At 40.7% G+C, this 13,238-nt stretch overlaps 1 protein-coding gene across 1 annotated transcript in view; it reads right to left on the bottom strand.

Moving 5' to 3' along the window:
* Nucleotides 1-13,238, bottom strand: part of UBASH3B (ubiquitin associated and SH3 domain containing B) — a 134,041-nt gene that overhangs the window by 94,089 nt on the left and 26,714 nt on the right. The gene's annotated exons all lie outside the window — the stretch shown is intronic.

Genomic DNA, 13,238 nt, shown 5'->3' with positions numbered 1-13,238 from the left:
ATGGTACTACAAAGCCTTTAAGGGAGGAGGCCAACATATGCTCTAGGAGCTCAGAGGAGGGAGATGGTTTGCTGTGGGCAAAAGTTGTCAGGACAGGTTTTGACATGGAGGCAGAGACATCTCTAGTGGAAAGTCAAAAAGAAAGAGTTGGTCTCATTCTCAGTCTTCCATCTCTCCTACTCTGAACACCCTTACTTACTCATGAGAATGGGCGGAGAGTGGGCGCTACAGTGGTGCAGATGCAACCCTGTGATGCTGGGTAAACCTCTGCACTTCCACAGAGCTCAGTGCCTTGAGATGAGTGTTAGAAAAAAGAATAAGCTCCTTGTGTAAAGCCTAGCAGAAACGCAAGTGCTCACTCTCATTAATAAGACTTCATTTTATCATTTTCATGCTATGTAGTTTATCCCACTGTCTTTTAGACTGGAACATTTAACTTTTTGCACTTCATCTTAATTACCCTGGGAGACTTCAGGCTACAGTGCCCAATTAAAAGAAAATTAGAACATTTCCCACTGTCTTTTTGTTTCTTGTAATCCAAAAATTAATCAATAAAGTCCTTAGACCTTTTCAACATACAACTAGATTTGTTAATATCCTCAGAAAAAGAAGCCAAGAAATTCAAAGCAGATGGAGCAGAATCACACAACCATGCAGAATAGTACAGGCCCAAAAGCTGGGCAGGATTAGAGTGCTGGAGGCTGGGAATTTTTAACATAAAACAGAAAATGTCACCCATGACACTAATGTTCTTTTTGTGATGAAGCATAATGCTTCTGGTTAAATGTGAAGCACAGTGTCTTTTCTTGGAACTCTTAGCACATACAGATGTGGAGTCCTGAAGCTCCCAGGGCTTGTCCCCATCGCAGTATTTTCTTGCCTGGGGCAGTTTACTGCTTACTCCAGGTGAAGCTTTCCCTCATCCGTCAGCAATACATTTACAAACGACATCCCAAACTGCTAACATCAAGATCAGAAGCAATTTATAAGAGCAAATAAGATAAACACAGGAAAAATTAAATTAAAAACAAACAAATTAATTAAACAAAAAGACATTTTAAGTTTATCCACTAAACTATAAAGCTTAACAAAAATTTCTAAACTTAAAGAATGATTTAAAAAACAAAACATAAATAAGTACTCACAGAGCGTAATTCTGGTTAGGGCCAGAACCAAGGAATAGACAAAGCTCTCGATGGTAAACCATCCACGCAGTACTGGGGCCTTTGCACTTAGTTTAAAGCCTTGTGGAATTGGATCTTGACCCAAGTCTACAAAGAATAACTTCTGGGTCTCTACCTAATCACCAAGGACTCACTTAAATGGCTGGGCTGCTCCAAGGCTGATGATGGCTGCCACAGCTTCTCATGGCCTCTTAGACCCACACCCCTGGCCTCCTCTAATATCCATCCCTGATCTCATACCACACACCTGACTCTAGGTGAATAAAGCTCCTGATTAGCTAATGACTGGTTCTGCCACTGGCCTGTGGGTACAATTGTCAATTTCTTGATCAATTTCAAATTAAATGATACCATTTACGGTTTTTTTTTCTTTTTACTTTTTTTTCTGTTACTTTAAATTAATGCCATTTACATAGGGCTTAATAGATCACAAAACATTTAAAATCTGTCATCTGATACATTTCTCATAGTAATTCTGGAAGCTAGTTACAGAATTTACAGAATAAGAGACATCACAGAGAGATTGAAGGAAACACCAAGAACACAGAGTTAAGAAGCTGCTGAGCCAGGATTCAAACTCAATTCTATGTTTCTATATGCCACACTATTTCCACTTGTGAGTTCATTGAGATCAGGGATCACTTTGTTCCCCACTCTGTAATATGTGGAAGGTAGGCACTCTGCTACATCTGATGCATAGCAAAGCTGGAAAAGTATGTTTCTGGAGAGAAGGCTGGATTCTGATCCTGGCTCTACAACTTGCTAGCTGGGAAATCTTGAGCAAATGACCTACTCACTGTGACCCTCTCAGTCTTCTTTGTAAGATGAGACTAACACCCCTCACAGTGTTGTTGTGAGGGTTAAATGAAAGAACCTATGTAGAGCAGGTGCCTAATAGATACCAGTTTCCTTCCATGCAACCCCTTCTCCTCCCCTGCTCCTGAGGCCCTGTTGGGGACCAACAGGTTTAGAAATAATCTCAGTATATGGTTCGTATACATTACACATGTATACACATAATTTCAGGTTAAAATCAGTGACGTCACTGAAGCAAACAGATCTCCAAAGGGGAGGGAAGTGCAGGATGTAAAGAGAGTACAAAGACGAGGTTTGTGGGAATGCTGGGGGTTGGGAGGCCAGCTTTAGGTTCTGGTCTTTGTAGCAACACAGGGAGCCTCCACACATGGCACCCAGGGTACCCCTCGGCCTTGGTTGTAGTACCTCAGAGCTGGTGCCCACCTAACATCCTGAGCTCTCACATACTGTGGGTGCTATTTCCACTGTCTGATGCATGGCATTCTTTCTCTACTTTAGCTTTATGCTCTCCTTATTTTTCTGTAATCTCAAAAGCTATTCCTTTGATGTAAGGTAGGGAGAATGGTACAGATCAAATGATCAAATAAGGTTACTAGTGAACGACTTTTGTCAGAGCCTAGGTGAGGGGCATGGAGGATTCCAGAAAGTAGAGAAAAACAGGAGGTAGAAATCAATGGCTGATGTGAATTGGAAACACAAAGTTCTCATGGGTGAGACCAGGCAAAAGGGTGTAGATGATAGAAGCTTCGTTCATCCCCTCTTGCAACCACATCAGAGTTGTGATGGAAGCATAGAGAAAACAGCAAGCAGAATTGCTTGGGGTCTAGATGAACAGAAGCCCTACAAATAGGGAGAGAAATAAGAAATCATCCTGCAATGGTAGGAGGTAGAAGTGGGTGAAGACGCGAGGCTGTCAGGTCCCAAGCAGCTGAGTAGGACAGAAGCTATGGTAGCTGTAGCAGTTCCTCTTAAGAGGGCCGTGTCCATGACCAGACTTTCATGGTGACATCCCTGCTTGTTCTGAGCACCAAGGCCAGGTTGCCTGCTCAGGGGGTACCTGGGACTTACAGGGGGACACTGAGTTGTCAGAGTGAGGGCTGAAGGCAAAGCTTTCTCCAAGGCAGAATTGCTAGCAATATCCATTGTTCCTCTATTGAGCCCTCCCCATTCCCAGTGTGCAGACGCAGTGCTGCCATAGCTGAGATGTCATCAAACTGGATAATAGAGGTCACTCTGCCCAGAGGATTCCTTGACACTCTGCCTCCCCCAACTCATGGCCCCACCGAAGCTACATCCAGTAGTGTCCTCGGCAAGTCCTGTGCCACTTGCTGAGCAGTGCCAAGACTCACATGAGTGGCAGCTGACTTCGGTTTCTGGTGTGGCTTCTTGAGGCAACTATAAGCAGAGCATCAGTGGATTGCTTGCTGAATCTTAACAGGTGGCACTGGAGGGGCATGGGGTGGGGCTTAACTTGGCCTGCTGCTGAGCCCCTGGACACCTACTACACAAAACCAGGCTCATGAGACCAAGAAACTTAGGAGTCTTGATTAGAATATAGAAACAGACACAGAAAGGCAGCCAAAATGGGAAGTCAAAGAAGCAGAAATCATATGAGAGAACAGAACAGAGATCCAGGAACAATGGAGTCAAGAAATCTAACAGATACAGAGTTCAAAACACTGGTTATAAAGAAGCTCAATGAACTTAGGGGAAGTGTAGATGAACTCAGTGAGAACTTTCACAAAGAGATAAAAAACATAAAAATGGAAATGGAAATTATAAAAGGGAACCGGTCAGCAATGAAGAATACTTTATATGAGATTAAGAGTATATTAGAGGGAACCAACAGAAGGGCTTTGCACAAAATATTCAAAGTGATAAAAACACAGGATCTACAACCAAGAACACTTTATCCAACAAAGCTATCATTTAAAGTTGAAGGACAGATAAAGATCTTCCCAGACAAAAATAAGCTGAAGGAATTCATCAGCACCAAGCCAGTATTACAGGAAATGTTGGAGGAACTTCTTTAAGAAGAAAAAACATGTATCAAAAACAGGAATAAAGAATGGTAGTAACTACATATCTATCAACAAATACCTGAAATGGAAAAGAATTAAGTGCTTCAACCAAAAGAGAGAGTGGCTGAATGGACACTTGGACAAAAAGAAAACAAGACCCCTACATATCCTACATAGAAGAGATTCACTTCTGATTCAAAGACACACAAACTAAAAGGAAAGGGATGGAAAAAGATACTGCCTTGATGGACCTAGAGGGTATTGTGTTGAATGAAATGTCAGACAGAGAAAGACAAATACTACATGATTTCATGTACATGTGGAATCTAAAGAACAAAATAAATAACAACAATGAAAATGGAAACAAACTCATAAATACAGAGAGGGCTACTAGATGGGGCAGGGATTGAGAAGAACGGCACAAAAGGGCAAAGGGATTAAGAAGTACAAATGGATAGATACAAAGTAGTCATGGAGATATAAAGTGTAGCATAAAGAAAATAGTCAACAATGCTATAAAAAATATGTAAGTGGGAAGAGGGGTACTAGATTTAGTGGGGGGGGGACCACTTTGTGAGTTATACAGATCTCTAATCGCTATGTTGTACAACTAAAATTAATATACTATTGTATGCCAACTATAATTGAAAAACGCTCAATGTAAAAATGAACAACAAAAAAGTTTTCATGACTACAGGGGCATAGGTTGTGGGAAGGGGAGGTCATCTGCAGTGCTGACAACTTTCATCTGATGGGACAGAGGAGAATCCCAATCCTAAGAGGTGAGGTCTGCCGCGTGTGCTGGGAAGAAGACCGGGATTATGCAGCTCTGCCACTGCTCTGGTTCTTTCATCAACAGAATATAGGGGTTGGACTGGGCTAGCTTTGGAATTAGACAAACCTAAGTTTAAATTCAGGCACCACCACTTACTCGTTATACAACACTGGGCAGATTTCTTTGTATTTCCAAGCTCCAGTGCTCTCATCTAACAGATAGGGATAAGAAAACAGTTCTCCAGAAGCTAGTGGAGGATTAAGGGAGGAGGTGCTGAAGCTTCTCGTACAGCAGCTGCTTCCTCAGTAAATACCGGTCTCTTTCCTTACCTCTATCTGTAAATTTATGAATCTATAGTGCAATGCATTGAGTCAATCCCCAATTATCTTACATGTCTACCCTGCACCCTCTAAACTTCAATTATGGAGGCACTGACATGATATATACTGAAGCAGCAAATAGAGAATTCAACTTAGACAAAAAGGCAGAAACAAATGTGAGGCAGGATGGTAGAGAAAAAAGGACCCAGAACTGGGAAGCGGCAGACCTGGGTTTGATTTCTAGCTCCCTCAGTCACTAGCCATAAAACATATGACTTCAGTCAAAATTTTCTTAATATTTCTGAGCTTCAGTTTTCTCATCTGTAATATGAAAATAATCATATATGTAAAAGTGCATTGGGGACTGAAAAGTGCAATTGGAATGTTAGTGGTCAATTTCATGCTACAATTCCTGGCAATTGATTTGAAAATTTGTCCAATCATTTGACTTTGAAAATGTAGTTTAGATGTTTTGAGAACAAATGTCTTTTAGCAGTCAAACAAAACTTCAAACTTCCCCAAACCCTAATCACCAAAATCGAATGACTATTATGTGGGTGTTGATGTATCTGTCTCCAAAAGAGCTTGGCTGGCTTTTCTTTGCAATCAACAAATCTCACCAGTGACCCACTGGAGCCACCAACTACTGATGTCCTGTTCTTTATTTGAAAAACAATACAATAAACCACCCTCTTATTTTAACAGCTAGTATAGGGCAGGGCAGGAGGAACCCCCACCCACGCTTGTTCTGAACAGACATCGTGTTGAAACTGATGTGAAAACAAGATAAGGAGAAATGTCTGTCAACAGACCCAGGCCTCCCTAAGAGTTGGGCTGCTTTCTGTGTGTTCTGCATGGAGGGGAAGCCAGAGGCCATGCAGTCACCTGCAATGCTGCTCTGATATGCTGTGATGCTAAATATGGCTTAAGGATGGTGGGACAGCAGTATAGACACACATGCAACTGACTTATTCTAGCCTTTAGACGTCTTTTAAAATATATATATTTAATGGCATAATCCTTTGTAGAAATCATCATTTAGGTTAAAATACTATCTGCATAGAACTGAGGAATTAAAAACTGGTCATTGGGCTGGGAGCCATATGATCAATATGCCTACTTGGAAACTTCCCAACGGCTATATACTGCGGGTAGCACTAAATCATATATTGGAAAACTTCAGTTTAAAGCTCCTTTGACATGGCTGTGATGCAGGAACCAATGAACCAATGCAGAAGTACTGCAGGCAGTTCTTTTCTCTGTCTTTCTTGATCATTATTGGACCTCCAGGGAGAGAGGTACAGTGTAAATGAGGGTCCAAACGACATATCCAAGGCACTAAAAGGATCACAATGCATAAAACGTGATATGCATAAATGCTTATGAGTAGTGAAAACCATTTTTTTTAAAGACACAAGAGAAAAACCACAAAATCTCTTAGAGCTACTGAAATGGTGACAGCATCAGACACTTATCAGTATACACCATCTCTGGTTGTCACCTCTCTGAGAATAATGGAGTGAGTACTATAGGATCCAAAGAGCAAGTCCCAGACAGGGTGGAAGTGTCCTCACAACACTAAGTTGGGAGGACTCATCATGTTTGTAGAGGACCCCAGATACACATGCTCTCTAGCCTGCCGGCCCTAGTACAAGAACCCCTGTCCATCCACAGGCTCCTGTCAGAAAATGCCAGAGCTCCAGTTCCTCCCAAGCATCTATGCAACTGAGTGATGACAGGATGGAATAATAATAACAAAAAAAACTCAAGTTTTGGATTTTAAAGCGGATCGGTTATGAATGGCATGCCCTGGGAAACCAAAAATTAAGCATGTGCTAAATGCCAAGCTCTATACTAGGAGCTGGGACCGCGAAACCAATATAGTGCAGTTAACATTGGCACCCAAGGAACCCCCAGTCCAACACGTCTCTTAGCTGCTCTTCCTTCCATGCTCATAGTGGCTTCCCAGCAGTAATAGCCATGCTTCCTGGACTGCAGCCATCTCCTTATCAAATTCTCAGTTTTACTATATGACTTTTATAAACATAAAACCAGCATCATTTGCCATATATAGAAAACATCTAAAAATTAAAAACAAAACAAAACAGAAAACAAAATAATCTTACTAAATCCTAGTTATAGACTCTTGCCTGCCAGTGTTCTGAGCCTATAGCCTATAGCTCTCTGTTAAAAAGAGATGAACAAATATACTAGGTATTAAGAATCGACTACCTGAGCTGAGATTCTCCTGCCCTTGTAATCAGAATTGAAAAAGAAAGAATCGTTTGTCATGTGAGTCATTGCTTTCTTAATGTCACATCTGTATCTCACCCAAATCAGACCCCATTGCCCACTAACACCAACAGTGCCCCTAGTCTGCTTCATGAATGTGCCTATAACATTGTGCGGGAATACTGTGGGCACGCAAGACATACCTGCTGAGTGAATGAATGCATGCATATCTTAGCCTCATCATTCTTTTGTTCCCCCTCATCATTCTTTATTCCAGCCAGACTTATAGGCTAATTTTTCCTCAAGTGACCCATGCCCACTTATAAACCTCCATGCCCTTTTCCAATCTGTATACTATATAGAATGTTTTTCCATCCTTCTTTCCCCGACCCATCCTCCAACTGGTTAACTCTCAAATCTGCCAGTCTTAGGTTGTGTCATCTTCTCTCAATGGTTTCCTTTACCACTTCTGGTTGATAGTAGCAATTCTTTACAATATGCCTACTACATGACTACCTTGATTATTATGATTATCACACGATAATCACTAATTTGCTTGTCTTCCTCTGGTAGGGATCAGTTTCTAAACTCCTTGAAGGCAGGAAATGTGTCTTCTATCTCTGGTGTTGAATGAGAGCATCTCTGGCCATTTCCCAATTTGCTCTTGTTGTACCAGACAAACCCTGTCTTTCCCTTCTCTAAGTTTTTTTGCAGACTGTCTCTTTGCCTGGTATGCTTTTGACAATATGCAAATTCTCTTCCATGTTTCTGCTCTGAGAAGTCTTTCAGGGCCCATTCTTCAAGCCAATCTTCCCACAATACCCCTTTATATCATTTTTATTCTATGTAGGGTTTACCCCATGTCAGTACAATTCTTTGTTTTTTGCTGCTAGGTTTAGCATGCTATGGCCTTCTCATTTTTCTGCCCCACGGTCCACAGAGTGCCTGCTATATCGTGAGTAATCACTAAATATTTTCTTAAAAAAGGAATGAATGTCTAATAGGAAAATATTTTTCTATTGGCCTCTCTCCTATCAATTCCAAAAGTATTTGAAGTCACAATCAGTAAAACATAAAAATATTAAATTGATTGCAGACATTTACAGAGTACTTACTATCTGCCAGGTACTTTATAAGTATTCTCTCATTTAATTATCCCTTAACCTTGTGAGATAGGTACTTCTATTGATGTCAACTTGTGAGTCACTTGTTCAAGGTTACATAAATGGCAAAGCCAAGAAATGAACCCAGGCCTGAAAAACTGCAATATTCTTAACTACCACCTGGCCTAGTCTGTGACCTTATTCTGTTTGACCTACTGACCTCTTTCCTCATGATCAGAAGCCAAATCCCAGGCAAACAGACCTGGGCTGCTGTGGGTAGCTTTGATCGTCCCCTCCATAGCACAATTAGGCCACCAGACTGGCTCTGCCCAAAGCACAATGCCCTGCCACAGAATGTTCATCATGACCTCTTGCTTGAGCCATGGGACTCAGTCAAATCACCAGCTCTACACTTATCCAGGATAAGGCAAATCAAGGCAGCCTTTATCATTTATACAATAATACACAGTTTGACACTTTGTAATTTCCCTGAAATTAGTATGCGGCTATTGCAGTAACATGAACTACTGTCTTTGAAAGCTCAATGAAAACAGTCTTTCAATAAAGATTTTAAACTTTAAATTGACTGAGGAGCTAAGTAAGAGTCTAGCAGCACCCCAAAGGAAGGAAGAGTCTTGGCACAGTTTTTATAACTGCACTCTCTGCACAAGAGAAGGGGCCTTGGCTGCAATTTCTTCACTCCTAGTTCTGTGTTGAAAGTGGCCGATGTGTCAAAGGCCAGTTTCCGCTAGTTTGCACTCAAGGAAGTGAGAGAAAAGCTGCTTGGCTGCAGAAGTTTTTGGGCAGAAAATAGTGACTTTATCCTACAAAAACCAGCTTCAAATATTTGTATAAAATTTAGGATGGGAGAAGAGAAATAAGAGTCACCTAATGAAAGTTCCTTCCTGCTTCTTGATGATGTTAACAGAATTCTCTGCAGGGAGGGTCCAACTCAGGCAGAGGGCAGAACACACAGCCATGTGGTTTTGTTTTTCCAGTGACAAACATCTCAGGAGAAATACTCCATTTTGGAAAGAGGTAGACACATCTGGACAAGAAGTTAACTGTGACCTCTAATCCTAGGTTCCTTTTCATTTGCTGGAAATAAATATGGTCCAGGGAGAAAAGTCCTATGGGGGAGAGATCCAGACGACCTCAGGTTTTGTTCTGGCTATGCTACTTATTTGTTTTATGACCATGCTACTTATTTGTTTTATGACCTTGAATAAATCATTTAAACATTCTGGGCTTCAGCCTGTCACAGGCCCAATTACTACTGTTTCCTTTCAGCTCAGACATTCTATATTAGGTAGTACATTACACAGATCAAGGTGGCACATTCGAACCACTCTCAGGGCATCACATCCTAAGGTGAATCTTCTTTCAGTTACCGTGATTAATACGTTGAGCCTAGAACACCATCTTCGGCTACCATTCTTTACAGTTTAGGCACAAAGATGTGCAATAAGGTGACAAGGATAAGATATAGAGGGAAAAATGGCTTTATGTGGCTCTCACTGGCTCTTCTGGGGATGTATGTAAATACTAGCAGCTGCTGGGCCATGTAAAATGTCACTGGATTAGGAGATCTTGGCCAGGGATGTTTGGGACAGCAGCAGTCTGACTGTCATGACCCCATCTGTGGCTGCCTTACCTGGTTGGCTTAAAGCATGGCTGAGCTGATATGTCATAGTGGTTTCTTGTTTCAACTGTCCTTTCCACCGACCTTCAGCTAGACTAATACAATTAAACCACACAGCCTTCAAAAACCTTGAGAATGTAATCTTACTTCTTGGCACAGAACTTAGGAAAATAATCAGATGTAAAGTAAGCTAATAATAATAGCTACTGTTTATAGAGAGCTAACTATGTGCAAGGCACTCTGCTAAATACTTTATACATATTATTCTATATAATCCCGACAGTGCTCTGAAATGGGTATTATCTCTATTTTATGAAAGATAAAACTAAGGCTTTTAACCTCAGTCTGCTATTCAGGACACAGAAATTTATGTGTAAGAATGTTTATCACAACAAAATGACCCAGATTTCCGGAAGTAGTAAATTGATTAAATGGTGTATTTATCTAGTGACATACTAGAAATGCATGAGAAATCATGTTAGAATAATTAGTGACATAGAAAAATATGCACAACAAATTGTTAAGTAATAATCCCAACTTTGTTTGATGTATATATATTTCTATATTATATATGCAATATGATATTTCCTTGTTCTTCTTTGTATTTTTTCTGTATTTTCCAAAATTTATAAATTAAGCATGCATTATTTTTAAATTGTGGGGCTATTTAAAGGCTCATCGAAATAACCAAGAGTCCATTCCCATTCCTTTTGGTGTCTGGATCCTGGAGGAGGCATTCTAACAGATTCAATTTCTATACAATAGATATCTTCCCACTCAGAACCAAGAGGTCCCTCAGCTCCTCCCCTTTTTCTTGAGGCCTGTGATTCATGATTGAGATAGTGAATTTTAAGGCAGATGAACAGTTCTCTCTCTCAGGTTGTAGCTCCTATAAAGTCACTTGGCCCAGATCACTATGCCCTAAAAAAGTCAGGTGTGGAACCCAAAATGAACCATCTAGTAAAACAAAACCAAATTCATAAACATTCTTTCTCAGTTCAATTATTAGTATTGTTGTCTTAATTATTAGTGGTAGTTATTTAAGTGAGGCATTTTTATCAGGTTAGGGAGAAGAGACCACAGAGTTGGCTGCATGACTTGGATAATTTTCTCAGCTTAGAGGCCTAAGAGTACCAGGAAGATGGTCATGGAGAGGAGGCAAGACTTTGAAGTATGAAGGAAAGAACATGGACTGTGGCTTCAGGCAGACATGGGTTAGAATCTTGATCCTATTTATTAACTGAGTGACTCTGGGCAAATTCTTAACTTTCTCATTTGTAAAATGGGTTTAAAGGGGCTATTGAAAGGACTAACGATAGCATGTAAAACACATCACATAGTAAGGGACATGCAGTTGATGCTTAATATCTTCTTCCCAGCCCCTCCTCACCCATCCTGTCCCCAACATATCTGTTCTCTATCATCAAGTTCTCAAATCTTTCCCCTTGCAGGAGAGTAGCAAAAAAACCTCCCACATGGGAGGTAGATGGGGAAAAAATTTTAAATCATTTCTTCAATTAAATAAATAAATAAAATTTAAAAAAAGATTTAAAAAATTAAAAAAAAAATCCTCCCATATGAAAATTGGTGTTGTGAGGCACCACCTCAAATGGCAGATTTGAATCAAAGTGCCCAGACATTTAATCAGTCCTCTCTGCCAAATGAGATTCAGACAGGATCCCAAACAGATGGCAAATTGTCATCTATGCATACCTGAAGATACCACCATTCTATCTTATTAGACATTCCTAAAATGTCTAAAGTGATGGTAACAAAATCATCTACCACTTATGTGGCTTAGAATAAACTTTTGATTTTCTATATACCTCACCAGAGTTATAGAAAAAAAAAAAAATAGCTTCATTTTACTTAGGACAAAATAGGGCTCACTCAGAGAGATTGGCTTGTCTGAGATCAGTTTGCAGAAAAATAATCTTCTATTCTCCCCTCTATTCTATTCTCTATTCATGTGCCCAGGTGGCCTTTCCTCCAAGGCCGTGTTCTCTCCCTTAACATTACAGCCAAGATCCTTACTCACATTGCAAAGATCCAGCTCCCAAATGTGTTTTATTTTTGGTTTATTAACCTTTAAGATTGTCCTAGCACCATTGCACAGCTCACAGAATCCCTGGGTGCCAGACCTGAGCCCTAAAGTCAAGCAGGACTCTGGGCTGCCTTGCAGACCTGAATGTAAGTGTTATTATTTCCACATTGGGTCATATATTATCAGTTTTCCTACATATTCTTTTTCATGGCCATTTGTCCCTGACTTGACATAACTCAGCTTGATGGAGAAACAGACTGCTCCTCCTAGATTCACACTGGCCTCATCTGCTGGGCACCAAAGCAGCCCCAGATACTGTGTTCTCCAAAGAACTCCAAATCACTTATGGTTAAATCTTGGATTGACTTCCCCAGAGGGCTTTCTGAGTGGCCTGGAGTGAAACCTGCCTCTTGTTGGTCTTTATTTTTCATGAGAAAGAAGATGGACCTGGTGATCTTGCAGACTGTTGTACCAGGGAGAACACTGACTCAGGCAGCGAGGCAGGCCTGGTGTCAGTGCCTGCTTCACTTCTTCCTGGTTGTGTGACCTCGTGCAACTCATCAACCTCTCAGAGCCTTGATTTCCTCATCCATTCATAGTGGTAAGAGTATCTGTTCTGCCAAAACCTTAACAGGGCTGCTGTGAAGCTCAAGCTAGACAATAAAAACAGAAATGCTTTGTAAACTGTAATGTGCTGTAACGATGAGAGGTGGTGTCATTATCATGGGGATATGTCTGTCTGGTTATAACACTTTATAATTTAATAAGTCCATTTATGCATGAAACTGAAGCACTCACATGAGGACACTCACGTAAGGAAACATTCAGAAGGAAACACAATCCTAGGTAAGGAGAGTATGGACTAGATAAAGATAGATGCATTAAGTAATTCTACAATATTTGGCAAGGTCTCCTAGACACTAGGATCAGAGTAAAGGAGGAGACAGGCAAGGTCCTTGCTCTCAGAAAGCTCATTCTAGTAGGAGAGTAGGCAGAGAATAAACCAGCAAACACAGAAACAAAAAAACAAGGTAAGTTGTCCTCCCACTGTGAGCACAAGCTAGCTTTCACCTTCTCCGTTTTCCTGTTCTGAGGCAGCAG

Source organism: Pteropus alecto, unplaced genomic scaffold (assembly GCF_000325575.1).
Source record: "Pteropus alecto unplaced genomic scaffold, ASM32557v1 scaffold479, whole genome shotgun sequence".
Lineage (NCBI taxonomy): Eukaryota > Metazoa > Chordata > Mammalia > Chiroptera > Pteropodidae > Pteropus > Pteropus alecto.
Note: the sequence above shows the minus strand (reverse complement) of the source record. Positions and strands in the feature narration are given on the sequence as shown.